Genomic DNA, 18142 nt, shown 5'->3' with positions numbered 1-18142 from the left:
TTGTGAATACTTCACCATGTGATTACATAAACCAGTGATTTGGGCACACTGATAGTAACCTGGGTAGGAGCGAAGCAACTTGTCGATTGTTGGGACACCACTGGTCTTAGCCAAGCTGGCAGGAAGTTTGGCCTGGCAAGGGTACAGAAGCTGTGCTTTGGTTCGAGCTGCCTACAAAAACTAGCAACACTTAGACATAGGTTATGTTGCTATTCTACCAACTTGGTAGAAGTTCAAATTGGAAGTGTCCAGCATAGCAGTATGAAAGGATGTTTAAGATTAAATGTTTTCTATCCTCATTTGGGCCTCGTTTTGGTTGTGTTAATATTTGAAATACCTTTGCCTCCTAATCTTATTTAGGACTTGCTGCCAAAGCTGGTGTTATACAATGGCTGTTCGGACTTTCAGGATGCCTAATCTTGAGACCTGAACTGCCTATGGCCCAGTGATTTGAATGTGGTCCAAGGCGAACTGTGGCATTCACCAAGACTCTTCAATTGCACCAATACAAGGCCTTATTATACATCTGCAAATGTTGACTGGACAGAGCATGTCCCCCCCCTCCCCTAAACTCTTCCCCCCCGCCCCCCTCTATAGAACGTTTGCATGTTCTTGTCCGGACTGGGGATAATAGCCGCCCTAGTTTTAGTCTGGGAGGAGTTGGGGGAAGCACCCAGTATGTTGCTGAAGCTCGGGTCATTTCTGCCCTGATGAAGACTCATTAGGCAACCAGTGATGAGAGCAGGTAAGGTACATCTGATCGTGCCGGCTTTTTGCCAGAGTTTGTCTTTTTAATATGGCAGGCAGGCCCCACATCCTAAACATATATTTAATGTACCTTTACCCAATGATCAGTTCATGGACAACAGAAGATTGGCTACACCGAGGGTTTCTACTAATTCTATCAATAGACAGCCAGTTGGTACCATTTTGCACTTAAAAACCGTAAATGAATTCTTAGATCGCTATAGAGTTCCCCTCCCCTGGCCCACATATCTGGGTATCACTTGGGCAGAGCATCCCTTGTCAGCCTACATGCCCTCTCTCAAAAGAGGGAGCCCCTCGCGAGTCAGCTGCTCTAGACTCCGTTGGTTAACATGAGGCTTTTCGACTGCCAGTGTGCCCAAGCTGAAGTCTATTTCCAGCCTGCACTGTCATCGGGTGCACTCTCACCCTGGTGCTGCCTCTTGCTGTGCCGGGTCGGTCTCCATGAAATTCTGTTATCTTACTGCAGTACTCCACTGGCACTGATGCAGTAGTACTCCACTGGCACTGATGCAGTGTCCAAGACTGGTGGGGAATGGAATGATACTCCTGAGAACTAGAGTGGCGGTCACTCACGCTGGACCTGCTCGGTGGGCAGGCACTTGGCTGCCTGCCAGCGCTCAGGCCCTTACTCTCCTGCGAAGACATGGCTGCATCTTCAAGATACCCTGACCATTTCTTGCTCCTCCAGATTCCACTGTGGCCTGGGACTTGGTGGCTGTCTTGGAGTAACATTGTACCATGCTGCCTAGTACCCGAGGGGCTGCCTGAAGCCTTCCTAGGGATCCGTGCCATCTCTAATTTGCCTCCTTCCTCAAATCTATGGTCCCTGTGTTTTCAATGGTCACTTGCAAAGTATCCATGTCCTTCAGCTGCCTGGAGGAGGTTGGGGAAGGGGGACGAAAGATTGTTCCATAGCTGTCTCTTGAATATTAACGAGGTAGACCAGCTACTGCTCTAACAGCAATGGGCACATACACATTAAGCCATGTTCCAACCTCTCGTGGAGACTTTCTATTGTGATGGCATAACCATGGGACTGTAACCCCAATCAATGCCAGCCCCATTTATGCTGGGGGGGTGTTACACTGCCACGGAGCAAGGACCCAATCCGAACAAGCAACTGAACCCCAGTTTATTTTGAAGGGAAGGAGGTTTGTGGAAGGATGGTTATAGTCCAGCATGCCCCTTGGGGTGCTTCCTCGTGCCCCCTCTGAGCAGCTACTGTTTGCCAGGTCTCCCAGATACTGTCAAATGTTCACAATCTGGGTTTCCCTGCTACTGCCTTTAAATGCATGCCTAGCTTACCTGTCGCATATGGAATATTCTAGATTGCTGTCAATTAAGGGGATGTATTCCACTGATGTAGCTCGAGCAGTCTGCCACTGGGACCTTCAAAAGAAATACACTCCCATAGTTAAAATATACTCCTATATAACCATTATGGCTCTGTGTCTTGGCCACCCCCATGCCGTCTCGTGGACTAGCACTGCAGTTGATGTAGAGGGAGGCAATGGGGGAATAATGCAACAGAAGATTCTGGCTCCATTGCAACCCAGAAAAAAGGGGGCAGGGGAATACCTGGTAAAAAGAATGCCATACCCCTTACATCAAAGCAGATAATTATTAGCACCACAATGCTCTGCCATGATGTAACTCAAAAAAGTCCAAGCTATTTTAGAACCAGATAAAGAACAGGAAATAGCACCAACACTTTGGCAACTACAAATGGCAGCAAATGCGAAGTGTCCACACAAACATTCTGTAACGTGCTGACCTCACAAAAGAATATATAAAAGTGGTGGCCATTTTGATTTTTGGGTAATTCGTGTGGCTGCAACTAACATAGGACTGGCATATCCAGGTTTCCTTAAGCACAAAAGAATCTCAAATTCAAAGGTAAGATGAACAATTATACTGTCTGAGACTACTCTAGCGCAACCTTGGACTTGCCCTTCACTAAAAATACTGTATCTCCTTCAATTTAGGAACACAAGATTCATTGCACTTTCTATCTAGAACTGTCAATCGCAACACATAGAAGTTAATAGTTCTTCCTGGGGAAGTAAAATCCAACAAGGTAGGAAATCCTGTGCTCTTTTATATTATCAAAATAGCAGCAATGACAGTATTTGGTTTCAGACGAGGCTATTTGACTCGAATAATGTAATATCAATGTTTTTCACCAGTGTTATTGGGTTGTAGTTTCACAAGTCAGCATTTCATTTTGAGAACAGTAATCCGTTTTTGTTTGCTACATTATGGTACCCTAGGTTAGGGTGAGGTTTGTAGCATGATTGGTTATGTATAGCTTTTGTATATTTAAGAATACAACTTTATTTATAATATCCTTTCTAGAGATCTGGGACCTCCTGAAGATCCCCCTCCAACATGGTGGAGAAACACATGTAGAGGCATTTCAATTGCTATCAAAGAGGCAACTCATTTTGTTATCAAATCAGCAATGAAGAGAACATTTTTAACACCAACAAATTAAAAACTGTTAGTGAGACATCTAATAATGGTGCCTAGCACATCATCTATCATTGGAATATATCTTTTAATGTGCATGAATAAGTAGGTGCGACAATTCAGTTTTTCAGTTAAAGCATTTTTACTCTTGTATCCAATACTCCTATGGGAATTGGACTTAAAGTTTTACTCCCCTCCCCCCCCCCCAAAAAATCACTTCCAACTTCAAAAACAATGGGAAGTAAAATAATTCAAACTTTTTGTTGGAGAACTGTGTAGACATCTGCACAGCTTCAACAAAGAATTTGTGATAGGCCGATTTTCAAATGTATCCAAATACTCTAAAATAATTTATCAGGCTCGACATGAGGAATGCCAGATAAAGCTCCATGACTCTTTTTTTTAAAAAAAATCCCTCAAGACATTCAGGCTCTGTTTCTGTTCCACAGACTCCGTTTTTCAGAGAATGATGGCCTGGCTGCTGGGTGACGTCTGTAATGTTGGCTACTTTCAGGATGACCTACTAACATATTGAAGCCAAATGAGAACTACAATGCTATTCTGTACACTCCAGCAGATGGGGAGAGTTATAGGGGGACTATAGCCCCAGGTCTTTTGGTTGTATCCCCAGATAGAAGCTTAGGGGCTGCAACCAAAAGGCTAGCTAGCCCAAGTCCTAAAATTGGCGTATCCCTGGATCTTTTTCAAGACCTAGCAACGCCCCTCCCCTCAAGTGTATATCAGCCAAAAGCATCAAGCCAAAACACTGAACCTGCTGAGTGCCATCATCAATGTCCCAGCTTCAAGCAATAAAGTATTTTTAGGTCCAGCGGATGTGCCCAAATAAAACAGATCTGCTAATTCTTCTCAAGATAAGACCGGAATTTGCGTGGGACTCTACCCCAAGTGATGCCTTAAAATGATTAAGACGAGCACTCTCCAAGCCACCTGCCTTCAACCTTTCAACTGTGGGCTCAGGACCTTCATCACTGTTGATGCCAGTGTTAATAGGTTTGGCACCAAACAAAGAAACAGCAAGATAAAGGACACAATCCGCGGTGAGAACTGTCTGGGGTCAGTAATGCAAGGTGGACAACTGTTTGAGGATTTCCCAAAATATGCCATTTTTATTATAAAAGAAAATATATCAAAATAACTCCATGACCCTACTCTGCTGAGGAATTCCCTGCCTAACCTAAAGCTAAAGGACTACACTCTAACACATGGTAACTGGCACTCACACTAAACAACAAATGCATAAAGAAAAGATATGGCAATAACACACGACATAACAAACATTCATATTTCCTAAATGACCTTATGACCTGGCAGATTTCTCTTCCCCAGGATTCAAATTCACTTTAAATGTTCAATCAGAGAAAGAAAATGTCTGACTTTAAAACTTCAAGAACTAAATTAAAAGGAAAAAGTTGATCAAAAAATGTACCACTGCCAACAAATCTCTTTTGCTAGAAGTAGAAAGTGGATAGCTTCCTCTAAAACAGCCCCAATGGTAATCCTGTCAAATGCTTTGTCACTCCAACAGGAAGGATTGCCAGTTCAGTTCAAAAGAAAATACGATGGCCACACTGTCAATACACCCTTCTTGGTTAACAGTAGGGATTCCTTGAATTATTGTTTCAACATTCAAATAGTGTATTTGTCAGGATGACTTCTTAATAGTGCTGTTTCTACTTGTTACCATGAGACCAGTCACCTTTGTCCCACAGTATTTCACATTGGTATTGACAACTGCATGTAGCATCTACTGATGAGCCAACCAGATATAACTCTTTAGTTTCAATTCTTTGGACTAGTGCCACAGCTTCAATGACTTTTAGACCAGATAGATTTTCAAAGCATTTCAACCTCCTCAGGTAGGCAAGACACTGTTCCTCCAGAAAATAATTTCTTCAAAGGGGCAGCCTCTACCTGCCATGGTAACAACCTGGGTTTGCCTTTACGACTCCCTTCTCTCTGGCTTCCACAGTCTTTGGCATTACAGGTTGGGTCTGCTTCAAAATAGTCTTTGCAAGCAGCCAATTCCCCTTCCCCCAACTTTACTTGTACCTTTCAGCCCAACAATTACCCAGTTGTAAAGTAAATCGAGAGCTCGATCCTGTATGCATGCTGAAACAGTGTATCTTATGAAAAATCTGCAATAAGGTATGGGGGTGCCCAAGAATCAAAAAGCAGGACAAAACCTGCAACATGTGCGCATCTGTCGCTCAACCTGGTACCCCACCGTTGCAGGTTTCTGGTTTTCCCCTGTCATTCAATATTCAGAGCACTCCATATCCACCATGAACCACTGATACTGCTCAAAATCGCTGTTACATGCAGTTCACGTGTATTTAACTTTAACTTTAAAGCCAATTGGATTTAATATTCAGTATCCTTGACTGCGCACAGTCCACTTGGGATGTGTGATAAAACTGTAAACCTCTCTACGGGGGGCAAAGTGAGGTTCCTACGCCTGTTGCCCATATGTGCTCGGTGCATATGGGTCTGACCATACCATTTCAGTTTCCTTAATGTTCTGATGGAAAGTCTTATGGTTCTATACGTGTGCCTTCAGGTGCAGTATCTTCATAGCTGACCTACAAGCTTCCAGGGGTTCCTTAGCTGAAGGAGAGAGTGGTTTTACAAAATCTGATCAACCAGAACTTGTGCCAGAGTTTATTTGGTCGTCCCTAACAGTCCTGGGAAGAACGCCCCCTCGCCGCCCTGGATTTATCTTGCACTCTGTTACACCCAAGCATCCCATAGGGTGGTCGAGGGGGTAGCCATGCCAGAACGCCTTAATGTAACCAATGTGCGATATGCCCGACGGTCTCTTGCTATACTGAAGGGAGTTCACACATCTATGCAGAAGGTGATCTATTGTTGGGTTTTTCGGCTGCTGCTTACATTGTGCAAAATGGTTGTGTGCCTATGGCAAGAAGTTCAATTGCGCTGTAGGTTATACCCCCTTTTCTCACCACTCAATCTGTCCTACAAAGAAGGCATGGTGATGTCTCCCAGGAACCTGTGGTCCACAAAAACCTGCATCTTCCATGTTGCTAAACGAGGGTAGGTATCCTACCCATCATATAACTTCAATCTGCAGGCTCTATGGGGTAGCCATCTGCAGAGTCTGCTTCAACGGGCACCATTGCTCGAGAGATTGTCCCCACCTGGAGCACACAGGAATGGCCGCCCTGCGGCTTGAGCTGGAGCTCCTTAAATTTCGAAAACTCCTCAAGAGTTTCCTTTTCTCTCCCTCTATCCTATCCTGTTTCCTAGTTCTCTGCTTTTTCCCCTCTCCCTCCTCTTCTTTACAGCATGCTGAATGGCTGCCTGGCGCACCTCAGTCTCACTGGTCCCCGGCACCTCAGCCAGTCCTCTCTTGCACTTGCCTCAGTGCCCTACACCCCACCCACACTCAGTGCACTTGGCTCTCTGCACTTACCCTAGTCTCAACCGACCGGGAGCACTTGATCCCCCTCCCCCCCCCCCTCCCTCTGACGCTCTGTGCACTTGCTCGATCCGTATGCACCATGCCTGAAGATCGTCCGTCTGTTTTCCCTTGTCTTCACCCATTAATTGAACTGTTAAAACTGCAGAATCGCAGTCGGGCCTATTTGCGGTCTTAAACTGTTCTACTTTTTACGCACTTACTCTGCCTATGCACACTATTGTCCTCCCAGAATTTCAAGGGCTCTGAGCGACTGTTTTTTCCCCATGTTCCCACCCTCCTCGAGCGCTTTGAAACACTTGCCTGTGTATGGGTGCTATATAAATAAATACCAATACATAACCTGCTTAAATGTGAGTTTTTAACATAAGATTTACTTTTCAAAAGCCAGTGGAACTGTGATGAAATCCATCCATGGGCCGTTTCTGTGGTTTAAACCACGCCTTGGTCTTTTAACTCCCCATTATACGTTTATTTGGACGTATGGTTGTTCTTCCAGTGCCAGTAACCACACAACATTGCAGACAGTTCCTCAGAGAGGGAATGGGCAACTGTGCCGATTTAAGCAGCAAACCTTTCATTTTCACCTCCTGCTTGGAAGCAAGTGGCTTGCTTGTGGCCCACAGTTATGTGGTGTTTGAGTTTCATTTAAGGAAGTGCTTGGCTTGCGCAGTTGTGCAATCAATGTAACAATGACTCGTAGATTCTTTTGTGCAGGGCAAACGGATTTTCTTCCAGATGAGTTTTGTGGGACCCATAGTGGAGCAATGGGTGGCAAGTTAGTGGGTGAGGGAAGAGTTCTACTTCTTTCTGTAGTTGTAATTTCACGCCCTCCCTCCTTCCAGAGCGAGGTGCCACACAGGCTGTTCTCTAAAGTTCTTATGTTGGCCTTCCGTCAGCATGTTTTTATCTGCATTCCACAGGGGCGGATTGTAAGGTACACTTGCGATTGCCCCACCACCCACGGGCAGCTACTTCCACACTGAAGATTACAGGTCAACCCCCTTCTCCTTTTCGTTTCAGTGTGCACAAGTGGACGACTGGAAAGCTGCCAAATCGATTTACGAGTTCTCGGCCAAAGATATCGATGGGAATGAGGTATCGCTGGATGCATACAGGTGAGCACACGGGACTGCTTCACTTAGTTCAGGCCTTGGTTTGTGTTTACTGTAGCGGACCGCGTGACGACCCCGCAAATGGGGGAGCAGGGCTATTGCACAGCTGCATATTGTCTTACAACCCAGACCTGGATCAGGAGTGTGCTTCCTTCTAATGTAGAGTTTGTAAACCAGGATATTTTTGAGCGTGGTGATACTGGGGCTTTTCTGATAATGGAACTTGGCTGCCAGCTGGCTAGAAATGGAATCCACCCAAGTTCCTGGTTAGGACTAAATCTAGCAGGTTCTTGCACCATACTGTAGCCAGGTGCAAAATGTGCATTAACAGTTCGCTAGTGATGTTGGACTCGTGGAGAGTAAATCGTGGTGTGCTGTTTCAATGCATAGAATTGAGGTGGAAAGGGACTTTTTATGGCTGGCTAGTTGCTTACATTGTGAACATTTTCTCCTTGGTAGAGACTCTTGGACTTGGCTCCCCGCTTCTGGGCGGGGGTGCTGTAATTGCTACAGACTCTGTGCCTCCACTGTAGGGGTAAGAGCCTGTCCACCTCAATCCTATAGTGACTGGATGCGGACCTGTGTTCCGCAGACCGTATATTCATCCAAATGCCCATCTTATGAATTAAATGGGCAAGAAATCAACACTGTCAATGAGGGCATTTGCATTGGATGGTGCTTTATAAGCAGTCGGTTATTGTATATGAGTTGGTGGAATATTAGGTGGTGAGGATGAAGATACAAAAGGAGACGTACAATTTGCCCACTATACACATGGGTACATTTAATGGCTAAGGAGTAAAAAGGGAGGTACGTGGTTGCTAGAGGGGAGAGCTGACTCGCATGTAAGCTTCAGGTGCCCCTTCCCTGGATATGGAGTGACTTGAATGCAGTGCTAAAGGGCTTGCAAGTGTGGGTTTGTGTGGTGTCTTTCTAGGTTTGGCAGTTCCGGTGGCTGAGGGTGAAGGTGCAGGCAGTCGGTGTATATTATTGTGAAAAACAAAGGCTAAAATACTCCTATGCGTTACAATCTTCATCAACTCATGAACTGGAGCTCATGAACATGGATTGGTATAGTGGAAAAAACAGGTGGGCAGTAAGTTTCCTGGCAAAGGATACGTTTGTTACAGCTCCTAATATAAATGCCTACACATTTCACAGCCTGGTATCCGCATTACCAAAACACTCACCAAGGGCTTCTTAATATGTTCCAATCAAAGGTTTGTGAGTGACCCAACTTTAAAGAGCATGATACCCAACATCAGGACAGAGCATCAATTGGAAAAAGTTATATAGAACGAGGTCAAACTGATTCATGTAGTTTACAGTAGGTTATCTCTTTAAAAATGAGAATTTTCCAAGCTCATATCTGCAGCAATTATCATAGTTCTAACATTAGTTAGCCATAACCTACTTGTGTGTGTACTTCTTTTTGGGGTGTAGCCCACTTTTTTTCAAAATGTCTAGTTTGTGTAATCGTTTCAGCCCATCTCAAGTCTATCCCAAATTACATTAGTAAAAGTGTCTCCATATACTGAGTAATGAATTGCCTTGTAAGTTCACTTTGAACATTTTGCTTTTACTTCTCAATTGGCTGCTCCATATCAATTATTTCGTGAAATGAGCTCTTTGGGGTAATCCACGTTAAATTACTAAATGCTGTGGCAGGGAGGGCAGGAAAAAAAATCCATATTGTTACTAAAGTCTGTAACGGGCTGGGTGCTGAAAGCATACAATGTGATGTATGTGAACCGCACTGTCTCCCCAGCCCTATCTGCTTGCAGAATTTTTACACTTTGCAACTGAGGTGGGGGGGGGGGGCTTGGTTGCTGGGCTCGTGATAAACATGGAACTTGAGCTCTTAAGTATGAACTTATAGGTCAGTACTCGGGGTAGCTGCTTCAGGTGCCCTGAGGCACTTGGGAATAGGGAGTACTGCTAAAATGTTTCGAAGCTGGAAATGGGCCTGTGTCCAACATGGTATCTTGGCTTCCTTGCGTCTGTTCGAACTAGCATGTTTTCATGAATGTTGATGCACTGTTTGCATGGTCATGGCAGGTAGACTGGCGCTGGGTCTTGGTGTAACACATTCCATCTTACTCCATACAATAGTTGACAAGCAGTACATGCCTACATACACATGGTCTCGTGTAGCATCTTTTTAACCCTGGGTTGTGCTGTGTTATTCCTTGACATGAGCTCATGTTTGCACCACCCATCATGCCGTCAATAAAAAGCATTTTATGGTTCTTCGTAGCAGGGCGAGTAAGCTGGAGTCGTCATGTTGGCTGCAGATTTTCAAATGTTATTAGTATATTAATCAGCCAGCAGAGGTTAACAGTTCACGTAATAGGCCATGACTGTCCCTTCAGCATACATGTTTTTTGAGGCGGGCCTTTTCTTAATGGGGCCAAAGACCCATTTAAACCTATATACATGGAAAATGCAATTCACTTAAGCCATCCACTGGCTTTGCCAATGCTTGGGGATCCCAGTCTACGCTAGGTTCCTTGCCTTCATTTAATGTCGCACCCCAGAAAGTGTTCACCGGCCACCACTGACCTTGAATAGTTTAGAATGCTTAATGCATTTAAGCCAGTGCCCTCTCACGTGCCTCTGACCGCTGGCACCAGAAGTTGCCTCGGTCTGGATAGCTAACAATTGGGTCAACCCTGTCCTAGGACAGAGCTGGTCGAATGAGCAGCCGATGTGCGCCATTCAGTCGCCCCACGGATATGCACCCTGAAAACCAGGACTGCAGACTGCTGTTGAAGGGCAATGTGTTCGTCCTGCCATGTTGTAGTCTTTTGTTAACGCATATGCTGTCTCACGCTCAAGCTCCCTGGTTGCTGAACAGTAAACCTGGAGTTCAGTGGCCCAACCTTGTTGTGGACTTCACACTGCTGACCTCTCGCTTTCACCCAGCGGCGCATTCTCATGCCTCCATCTATCCTCGCTCCTTTACCTAGTTTATTCAGTCTTTTCGTCCATTCATTACACTATCAAATGCCCTTAAGCTTTCCATCCTTTTCATGATCTGGCATCTGCAACGCGCCTATACACACGTGTTTCACTTCATCACTCCCATAGCCATTAAGCCAGCCAGTATGTTTTGAATGTGCCGTAATGGAGGGTGATGCAGGTCTCTGCGATGCACAGGATTTACACATGGCAGTGTTGGGAGCCTGTGTGTAAGGGGATTGATTGGGGGGGCGGATGGTGCGAGGGGAACCACCAGTGGAACATGGGCGGGGGGGGCGCAAGGGCGTTAAATAAGGCTGTGGTTAAAATTGATAGAATGCCATTTGGTAATGGGTTGAGGATGCAGGGCGGGCATGAGCATTTAGAGGGGGTGCTATGTGAGGGCATGGAAGCCACACGTGCAGATTTGGAAGAGGGTCATGAGAAAGGAATATAAATATCTGACCAGTAATGACCAAGGGAGGAAAAAGACCCGATGGCAACTGTAGATGTTGCCAGTTCTGAAAAATAAATGCCTTTGCATCTCGAGAAGTGTGCCACCTCATGTCCTGAAATACTGCTTTTCTTCCTTTCAGGGGGTTCGTTTGCATCATTGTCAACGTAGCCTCCAAATGAGGAAAGACCCCCGTGAACTACACTCAGCTTGTTCAACTTCACGCCAGTTATGCTGAGAAGGGTTTACGGATCTTGGGCTTCCCCTGCAACCAGTTTGGTAAACAGGTATGTTTTGGAGCTCATAATAGGCACTCTGGGGTCCGTTGGATGGGTGAATCTCGCTCAGCGTAACTTGTTTATCTGCCTGTATGCGTTTGGGGGGGGGGTGGTGCTGAATGCTATTGCAGTTGTGAATGTATCTGCATGCTGACACGTGTTTGTTTCACTCTCAGGAACCCGGGGACGAAGCTCAGATTAAAGCCTTTGCAGCCGGGTATAATGTACAGTTTGACATGTTCAGCAAAATAGACGTCAACGGTGATGGGGCCCACCCTCTGTGGAAGTGGATGAAGAAACAGCCCAAAGGCGGGGGCACCCTTGGCGAGTGAGTGCAGTCTATGAACCACTCCCCTGTCGGCAGCTTTGCCCACTTCATGCAGATCTGACTAGCGCTCTGTAGTTTGGTTTGCTGGGGGCAGATTTTGTTTGTAAACCTAATCCACTAAATACAGATTTGCCATAGTGGCAACTTGAATGTAGTGCTACCTGGCCTACTCGGCCATCCCAACATGTAATTGGAAGTGTTGCTTGTAAATAAGCGCTGCTTGTGTGAGATGTGTTAAAGTGTAGAGGACTATGAGGGCTTCCTTGGAACTGTGGCTCACGAAATGGTGCAAACCTTTACTGACATTAGCATCATTCATTTTTAGGAGACTTCTCTCAAAGGCGAGTTCATTAGGCATCCTCCTGCATTTGCACACTTTGGTTTTTAAGTCGTTATAGTGTGTGTGTGTGTGTGTGTGTGTGTGTGTGTGTGTGTGTGTGTGTGTGTGTGTGCGCGTGTGTGTTGCGTCATCTAAGATGTTTCAAGCTCTGTATGGTAGGTTCAGGAATAGATGTATGTCTACCTTTTGATCTCTGCCACTTTTTTAATACAAAAAATTAGGAAGGTTTTTTTAGAAATATAATTTGTCTGCCCTGATGGGACACGGTCACTGCAGTAGTCTTTGCTCAGTCTGTTTTCGCATATTAGCATGAGGTGGAATGATGCTGACCCTTTTTCTTTTATAACTGTTTTGCTACAGTAACACTTTGCACTATTTTGTGAGTAGAGGTCCAAGGAAGTTCTAGTTTCAGCCCTATGTGTCAATGTGCCTTGTGTGCTGTAGGCATCTACTGCAGTGCTTGAGTGTTGGAATCTAGTCTGCCTCTTGATTTACTTTGCTCTGGTGGAGCCCCACCTATCTGTTCAATTAACTTGGTGAACAAGGTGCAACGCATGGTGAGCAGATGCTTTCGGGCACTCGCCTTTGATTTGTGACTTGGCTTTTTGAGTGACGATCTTTTCTCTGAGTGAGCCTACAAATGTAGGGTGGTTGATGGGAGTGGAGGTATTCATTTTTTATTTTTAATGGACTTTGCACAGACAACTTAAACGTTCAGTAATTTACTTTTTCAGCAACCTTTCATGCTGGCTGCTATACCAAATACTACTGAATTGTCAATGGCAACATCCCTGCCCCCGCTCCTCCCATATCCAATCGAAATGCATTCTGATCCGGCAGCATTGTGTTGGTTGTACTGGGTCCAGTTGGTGTTGGGGGGGTTAGGGGGTGTAGTCTCGGTTCCTTTTTCTGTATCTGACTGGGGGTCGGTAGGTATTGCATTTTACCATAGGCTGAGACTGGCAGTATGAGGGAGAGGTGACCAGCCATGGTACTCCAATCCCCTGCCACACACCAGCCTACACCTGCATTGAGCAGCTGTTTTGCATTGCCCCTGGCCTGACCATGTTCTTTTGTGCACTGAATATTTTTGGTGTTTGTAACTGAGGTTTGCACGAGTGAAAGAAGCTTGCCCTGTGAAGCAAATCACTCCAGTATTTCGTGGTACCCGAAGTCCAGGAAAGTGGAGTGGCAGAACTCGGCCGCCACTGCTGGAGAATATTGTGAAATGTGTTTATGATTTTGCTTACCCGTTTGAGGAATACATGCAGAACGCTTGACCTCCGGCAGGACTTTCTCCGAGACGGCTGCATAGCAATCGCCTGCTGATTTCTATCTTCAGACTGCATGCCACCATGGTGCCCTTTACATCTGGGTCGGGAGATGAGCGTTCCTGGGATACCAGTATTCCAGTTACGGGTTTTTATTTAGCAAACCTGGGAGTTGTGTTTTTGGTTCACTTTCATGGGACACATTGGAGCCCTGATGAATTGTTTGACGGAAAGGGGTGGGGCTGGACAGTCTTTCCTTGTGACGTGCACTTATCGGCTTACCCAGAAGCTTAGTTGTGCAGCAATGTGGTGCTTTGCTTTCTTCCCCAAGAGTCTTGGCTGTGGCACTTCTGGTTCTAGATGGATGTTGTGCCTCCTCCCCACCACCAGAAGCTCGCCATTGAAACCTGCTCCATCTCTCGAACTGAACTATTTACTCCTCTTAAGAGGCTTATCTGTGACACGTAAACACCTGCCCAGGGAAGCCACATGCGATAACTGGTGTGCACACGTCGCGACCAGCCAGGGCAAAGCAAATGTCATGATTATATATGTGGGGGGGGGGGGGGGGGGTGGTGGTGGTGGTTATAAGGACATGTTTTTTGGTTTGTTTCTTCGTGTCCTGTAAAGGTTTTCAGGGAACCCTGCAAAGCATACCTGTAGAATACTTCCATCTTAGCCAGGCCCTGGGGTAATTTTGTTTTTGTTTGTTCCTTAGTGCTATTAAATGGAACTTCACAAAGGTAAGATGCATACCTGACCTTTTTACAACAAATTTGTTTAATATCCTGTGCTTCGTATCTTTACGTTGTCTGCCCCTTCGTTACACTGCATGACTTTGATTGCTTAATTTCTGCATTTCCGAACGAGATCCTTGTATGTCAAGTGTGTGTTGGGCTACTCCCGTGCGTTGGTACTGGAACCTCCTAAAGCTCGCTATTGCAGTTTAATGTCGGTCCATAGAAAGGCTGAACTATGTGTTGGGGGCGGGGGCGATCACTGACTATTTTTCTCTTTGGGTGGCTTGGGAAGTAGGTGGCATTGGATTTTGCAGAACAGCCTTTTGTGGCCCCATGCAGACCTACTCTTTTGCACTTGTATATCGTCCCCATTAACTGTGGCAATGCAGCCTTGATGACTGCTAGCCTGTATGTAGTTTTCCACGAGACTAGAGGGGCTTTATTGCATCCTCAGCGCCATTCTTGAACTTTGTAAACTCCACCTATATTTAAGCTGGCTCACTCTGTACATCCATGTTTAAATGGCCCATTGGTGTGTGCTTTGACGCTCCCTTTGGATAGTGCGGCCTACACCAGTAAATCGGCACATGGCCATTTAAACTATAACTGCAAGTCGCCCCATGCAGGAAGCCTCAAACAGTCTGAACGTGTGGTGGAATGGTTCCACATTCTGGAGTGGCACATGGCCATTTAACACTCGGCTGGATTAAGTCAATTGAGCTTCTGCAGCCCACTCCATGCTGCTCTTGTTACAAGCTGTGTACAGCCCCACTCATCCACATCACCTGTTCCTTGCTGAGTTTGTCCACGAACACCCACCCCCGCTCCAATAGCTCCTTACCCATCACACCTTTCTAGTTGGCGCCTTTGTGTGGCATCTCCCTACCCACCCCGGAGTACTGGTAGTTGATTGGTGCCCATACTCTACCTCCATTAGTCCTCTTACATCCCTTCTCTGTTTTGGCTCCCCAGTTCCTAATTGACCGAGATGGCCACGTGGTGAAGCGATTTAGCCCTATGGACGACCCGGTGGTAAGTTTCTTTTGTTCCATCAGGGGTGGTGGGGATGGCGTGGGTAGGCAACTATACGTTGGGCTACGGTGCCCCTACTGTCAGTTTTCAGAAAGCTGCCCATAAAGGCTACTTTGTAAAGGGCTGGGATTCAACCTCGAGTGTCTCACATTTGTCACTAGGGAGCTATTCAGCGCTTGCCCGTTTGGGAACTGGCCCTGGCTTGTAGTGGAACACTCCTGTTCTGTTCTCTTCCAGGCAATTCCTCCAACATTAAACGTTTGCAGAGTGCAGCTCTGTTGTAATTTTGAGCGTGGGAGGTGCCTGTCCCACCTGCATGCAGGTCTGGCAAACTGTTAAATCTCAGTAGTGCCTTCGTTTACATGTTCTACCTAGAGAAATGCACTGGACGTGTGGTGATCCGTGCTTTCTGTAAAATAATGCATGTCTCCATAAGCACACTTCCTATTTGGCACAATGCTGCCACCCACAGTAACTTTCCTTTGCCATTAATTTCAAACAGTTTGTTTGCAGTAAGTTTCAAGCATCCCCATACCCTCGAGAAAGGTTGGGTGTACCATGGATGGTTCTAATCTCCAATGCAAGTTAATTTCTTTTCGAGCCCTGATGTAATTGAGAGGCTGAGGACTGCATGCATTTTTTTTTGGCTATAGCTTGGGCCTAGATGAAGTGTTTGGCTGGCTGAAGGTCTGCAACTGATATAGGGGGGGGGCTTGTGTGGACGTGATTTGAGGGTAGGCTTGGTGCAGTTGCCACCTTCAGCCTTGTATGGCCATCTTTTGATTGGTATGTTCTGGCTGCCCACTCAGATGGGGATGGGCACCATTTTGCTAGGTGGGTGTGGATTTAGTCCGAACCTGTTGTACTGTAGCGTTGCCTCCATGTGTGTCTGCACTCTTTCTTGACTCTTTTCTTCGTTTGCTCCCTTGTCTGTAGGTGATTGAGAAAGATCTGCCCACTTATCTTTAATGCGCCTCCTTTATTTACTTCTGCCTCCTGGTTGCTTGAACCTGGAGTCTTCATTCCCAGCAGCGATGAAAGTCTGTCTCCAAACCGATTCCAGGGTGGGGCAGACCGGACAGTGTGTGGCGTGCACACGCTGGGGAAGACTGCACCTAGCAGCCCGGAGCTGCACTTTTCTACATACGGAGTGATCATGTGGTGGAATTTACAAATAAAATGTGAATCCTGTATAAACCCCGAGTTCTTGTGTTTTTTATTTGTATTAGTTTGTTTTTACTTTTAGCTTCTATCAGTACTGTTGGCTGGCAAAACGTTTTTGTATACGTGTCTGGCTGTATTGCCTGGGTTAAGCACCAAAGAGCAACGCCTGTAATACACTATGGACTTAACAAATGCATTTACTGGGCAAAGGAGAGCAACTGAGGTGCAAAAGGAAACTGGATTTAAAAACCGAATGTCATGCAAACAAAAATGCATTATACAGCATGCTGAACTTCACAGAAGTCTGTCCGCCTGTTCACATTCTTAAGTACCCCAGTTGTTTAAAAAACAAAACTGAATAGTGCATGCTGCACATATAGCTTTATGGGAGAAGGAGGGGGGTGATATTGGACTACACCAGCAAAGGGTGGGGAGACCATGCAATTCATTGTAAGTGGTCCAGATTTCACGCCCTTCTTAACCATGTTTTATTGTAAGGAACCTTCTCTTGTGCATAAGAGGTTTCCACCCAGCTGTCAGTTTATTCAAGATGGGTTACAGTACGGGTTTACTTTATCACATATAGTCGCCATGGTTTAATTTGACATTTCATGTGACTCGGTTTTTAATATTCCAACTATTTTTCCCATTTTTAGGTGTTCCCATTTGTGTCAGATGAGCAAAGGAAGGCGCAGGAAGGTAAGCGATTTGAGGAGCGTTATAGAACGCGTGAAGCCTACGAGAGCCAAGGTTGCCAGAGACCAGTCACCACCTTGGCCAGTTGACCATGTCTCCACCCATGCAGAGGCTGACAAGCCTATAGGGAGAATAATGGGGTTTCAAACTTGCATGGCCAGGACCAGTCTTATGGTTGGCTTTCTACAGCAAAGGGGAAGACGAGCATACATTGTGCTTGCCGCCAGCTAGATATTTCCTCCCCCATCACTATTGACTTTTTTTGCATATGCATATGCGGCAGGGACGTCATTTAGGGGTCGCCAGAGTGTGTTTTTTTTTTTTTTTTTTTTTTTTTTTTTAATGCAAGCTCCTGTGCTGTGGCCAGCACCATGTGGCTCTTTACTTCTGGAGTGGCTGCTTTATTGTTCAGGCCCCTGGAAAAAAAAAGCACAACATGAGGGCCACAAGTCTAACACTTTCAGCACTGACCCTAAATAAGAAAGAATAGGAATACCAAATGTGTCTTTCTGACCTTCTATACAATAATTGCTAGACCCATTACAGGTTTATTTCAGGCACACTTCAGGGGGCGAGTCGCTGATTTAGTCTGTTCTTAAACGCCTCAACTCAGTCTTTCATCCTTCTGAGGTCCATAAGAGTACCAACACAGGTTGGGTGATATTGGGTGTATATTTTTTCTATATAAAGCGCTTAAGCGTTAGTGCTGTATAATAACACATCATTATCATTTGGTCATGGACATCTGCTTGCATTCACAGTAATTTGGTAATATGGGCCATACACACTGATCTTAACGATACATATGGTGATCCATTCTTGTATGAAATATACATCACATTATAGTGCTATCGTAACCATATTTTCCATAGTGTACAATGCTATGTGATGCTACATCCTGTTTTGTGAACGGTCGTGTTCCATCGCTTCCCACAATATCACTTCGGGGTGGGTCAAATGACATCACTTCCTGTGATGTCATCAGGGGGTCAAGAGTCGTGTGATACTTCTGCTACACCTGGCATTTTGGTGAAATGACATCCCTGATATGCGGTCCAAGAGCTGGTTG

The 18142-nt window shown here is 45.6% G+C and overlaps 1 pseudogene; it reads left to right on the top strand.

Annotated features, from left to right (window-relative positions):
* The first annotated feature begins 7630 nt into the window (after positions 1–7630).
* LOC138569381 (phospholipid hydroperoxide glutathione peroxidase-like) lies at positions 7631–16411 on the top strand (annotated as a pseudogene).
* Positions 16412–18142: the final 1731 nt, after the last annotated feature.

Source organism: Ambystoma mexicanum, chromosome 1p, assembly GCF_040938575.1.
Source record: "Ambystoma mexicanum isolate Mex_15411 chromosome 1p, UKY_AmexF1_1, whole genome shotgun sequence".
Lineage (NCBI taxonomy): Eukaryota > Metazoa > Chordata > Amphibia > Caudata > Ambystomatidae > Ambystoma > Ambystoma mexicanum.
This window is presented reverse-complemented; position numbering and strand designations above follow the sequence as displayed.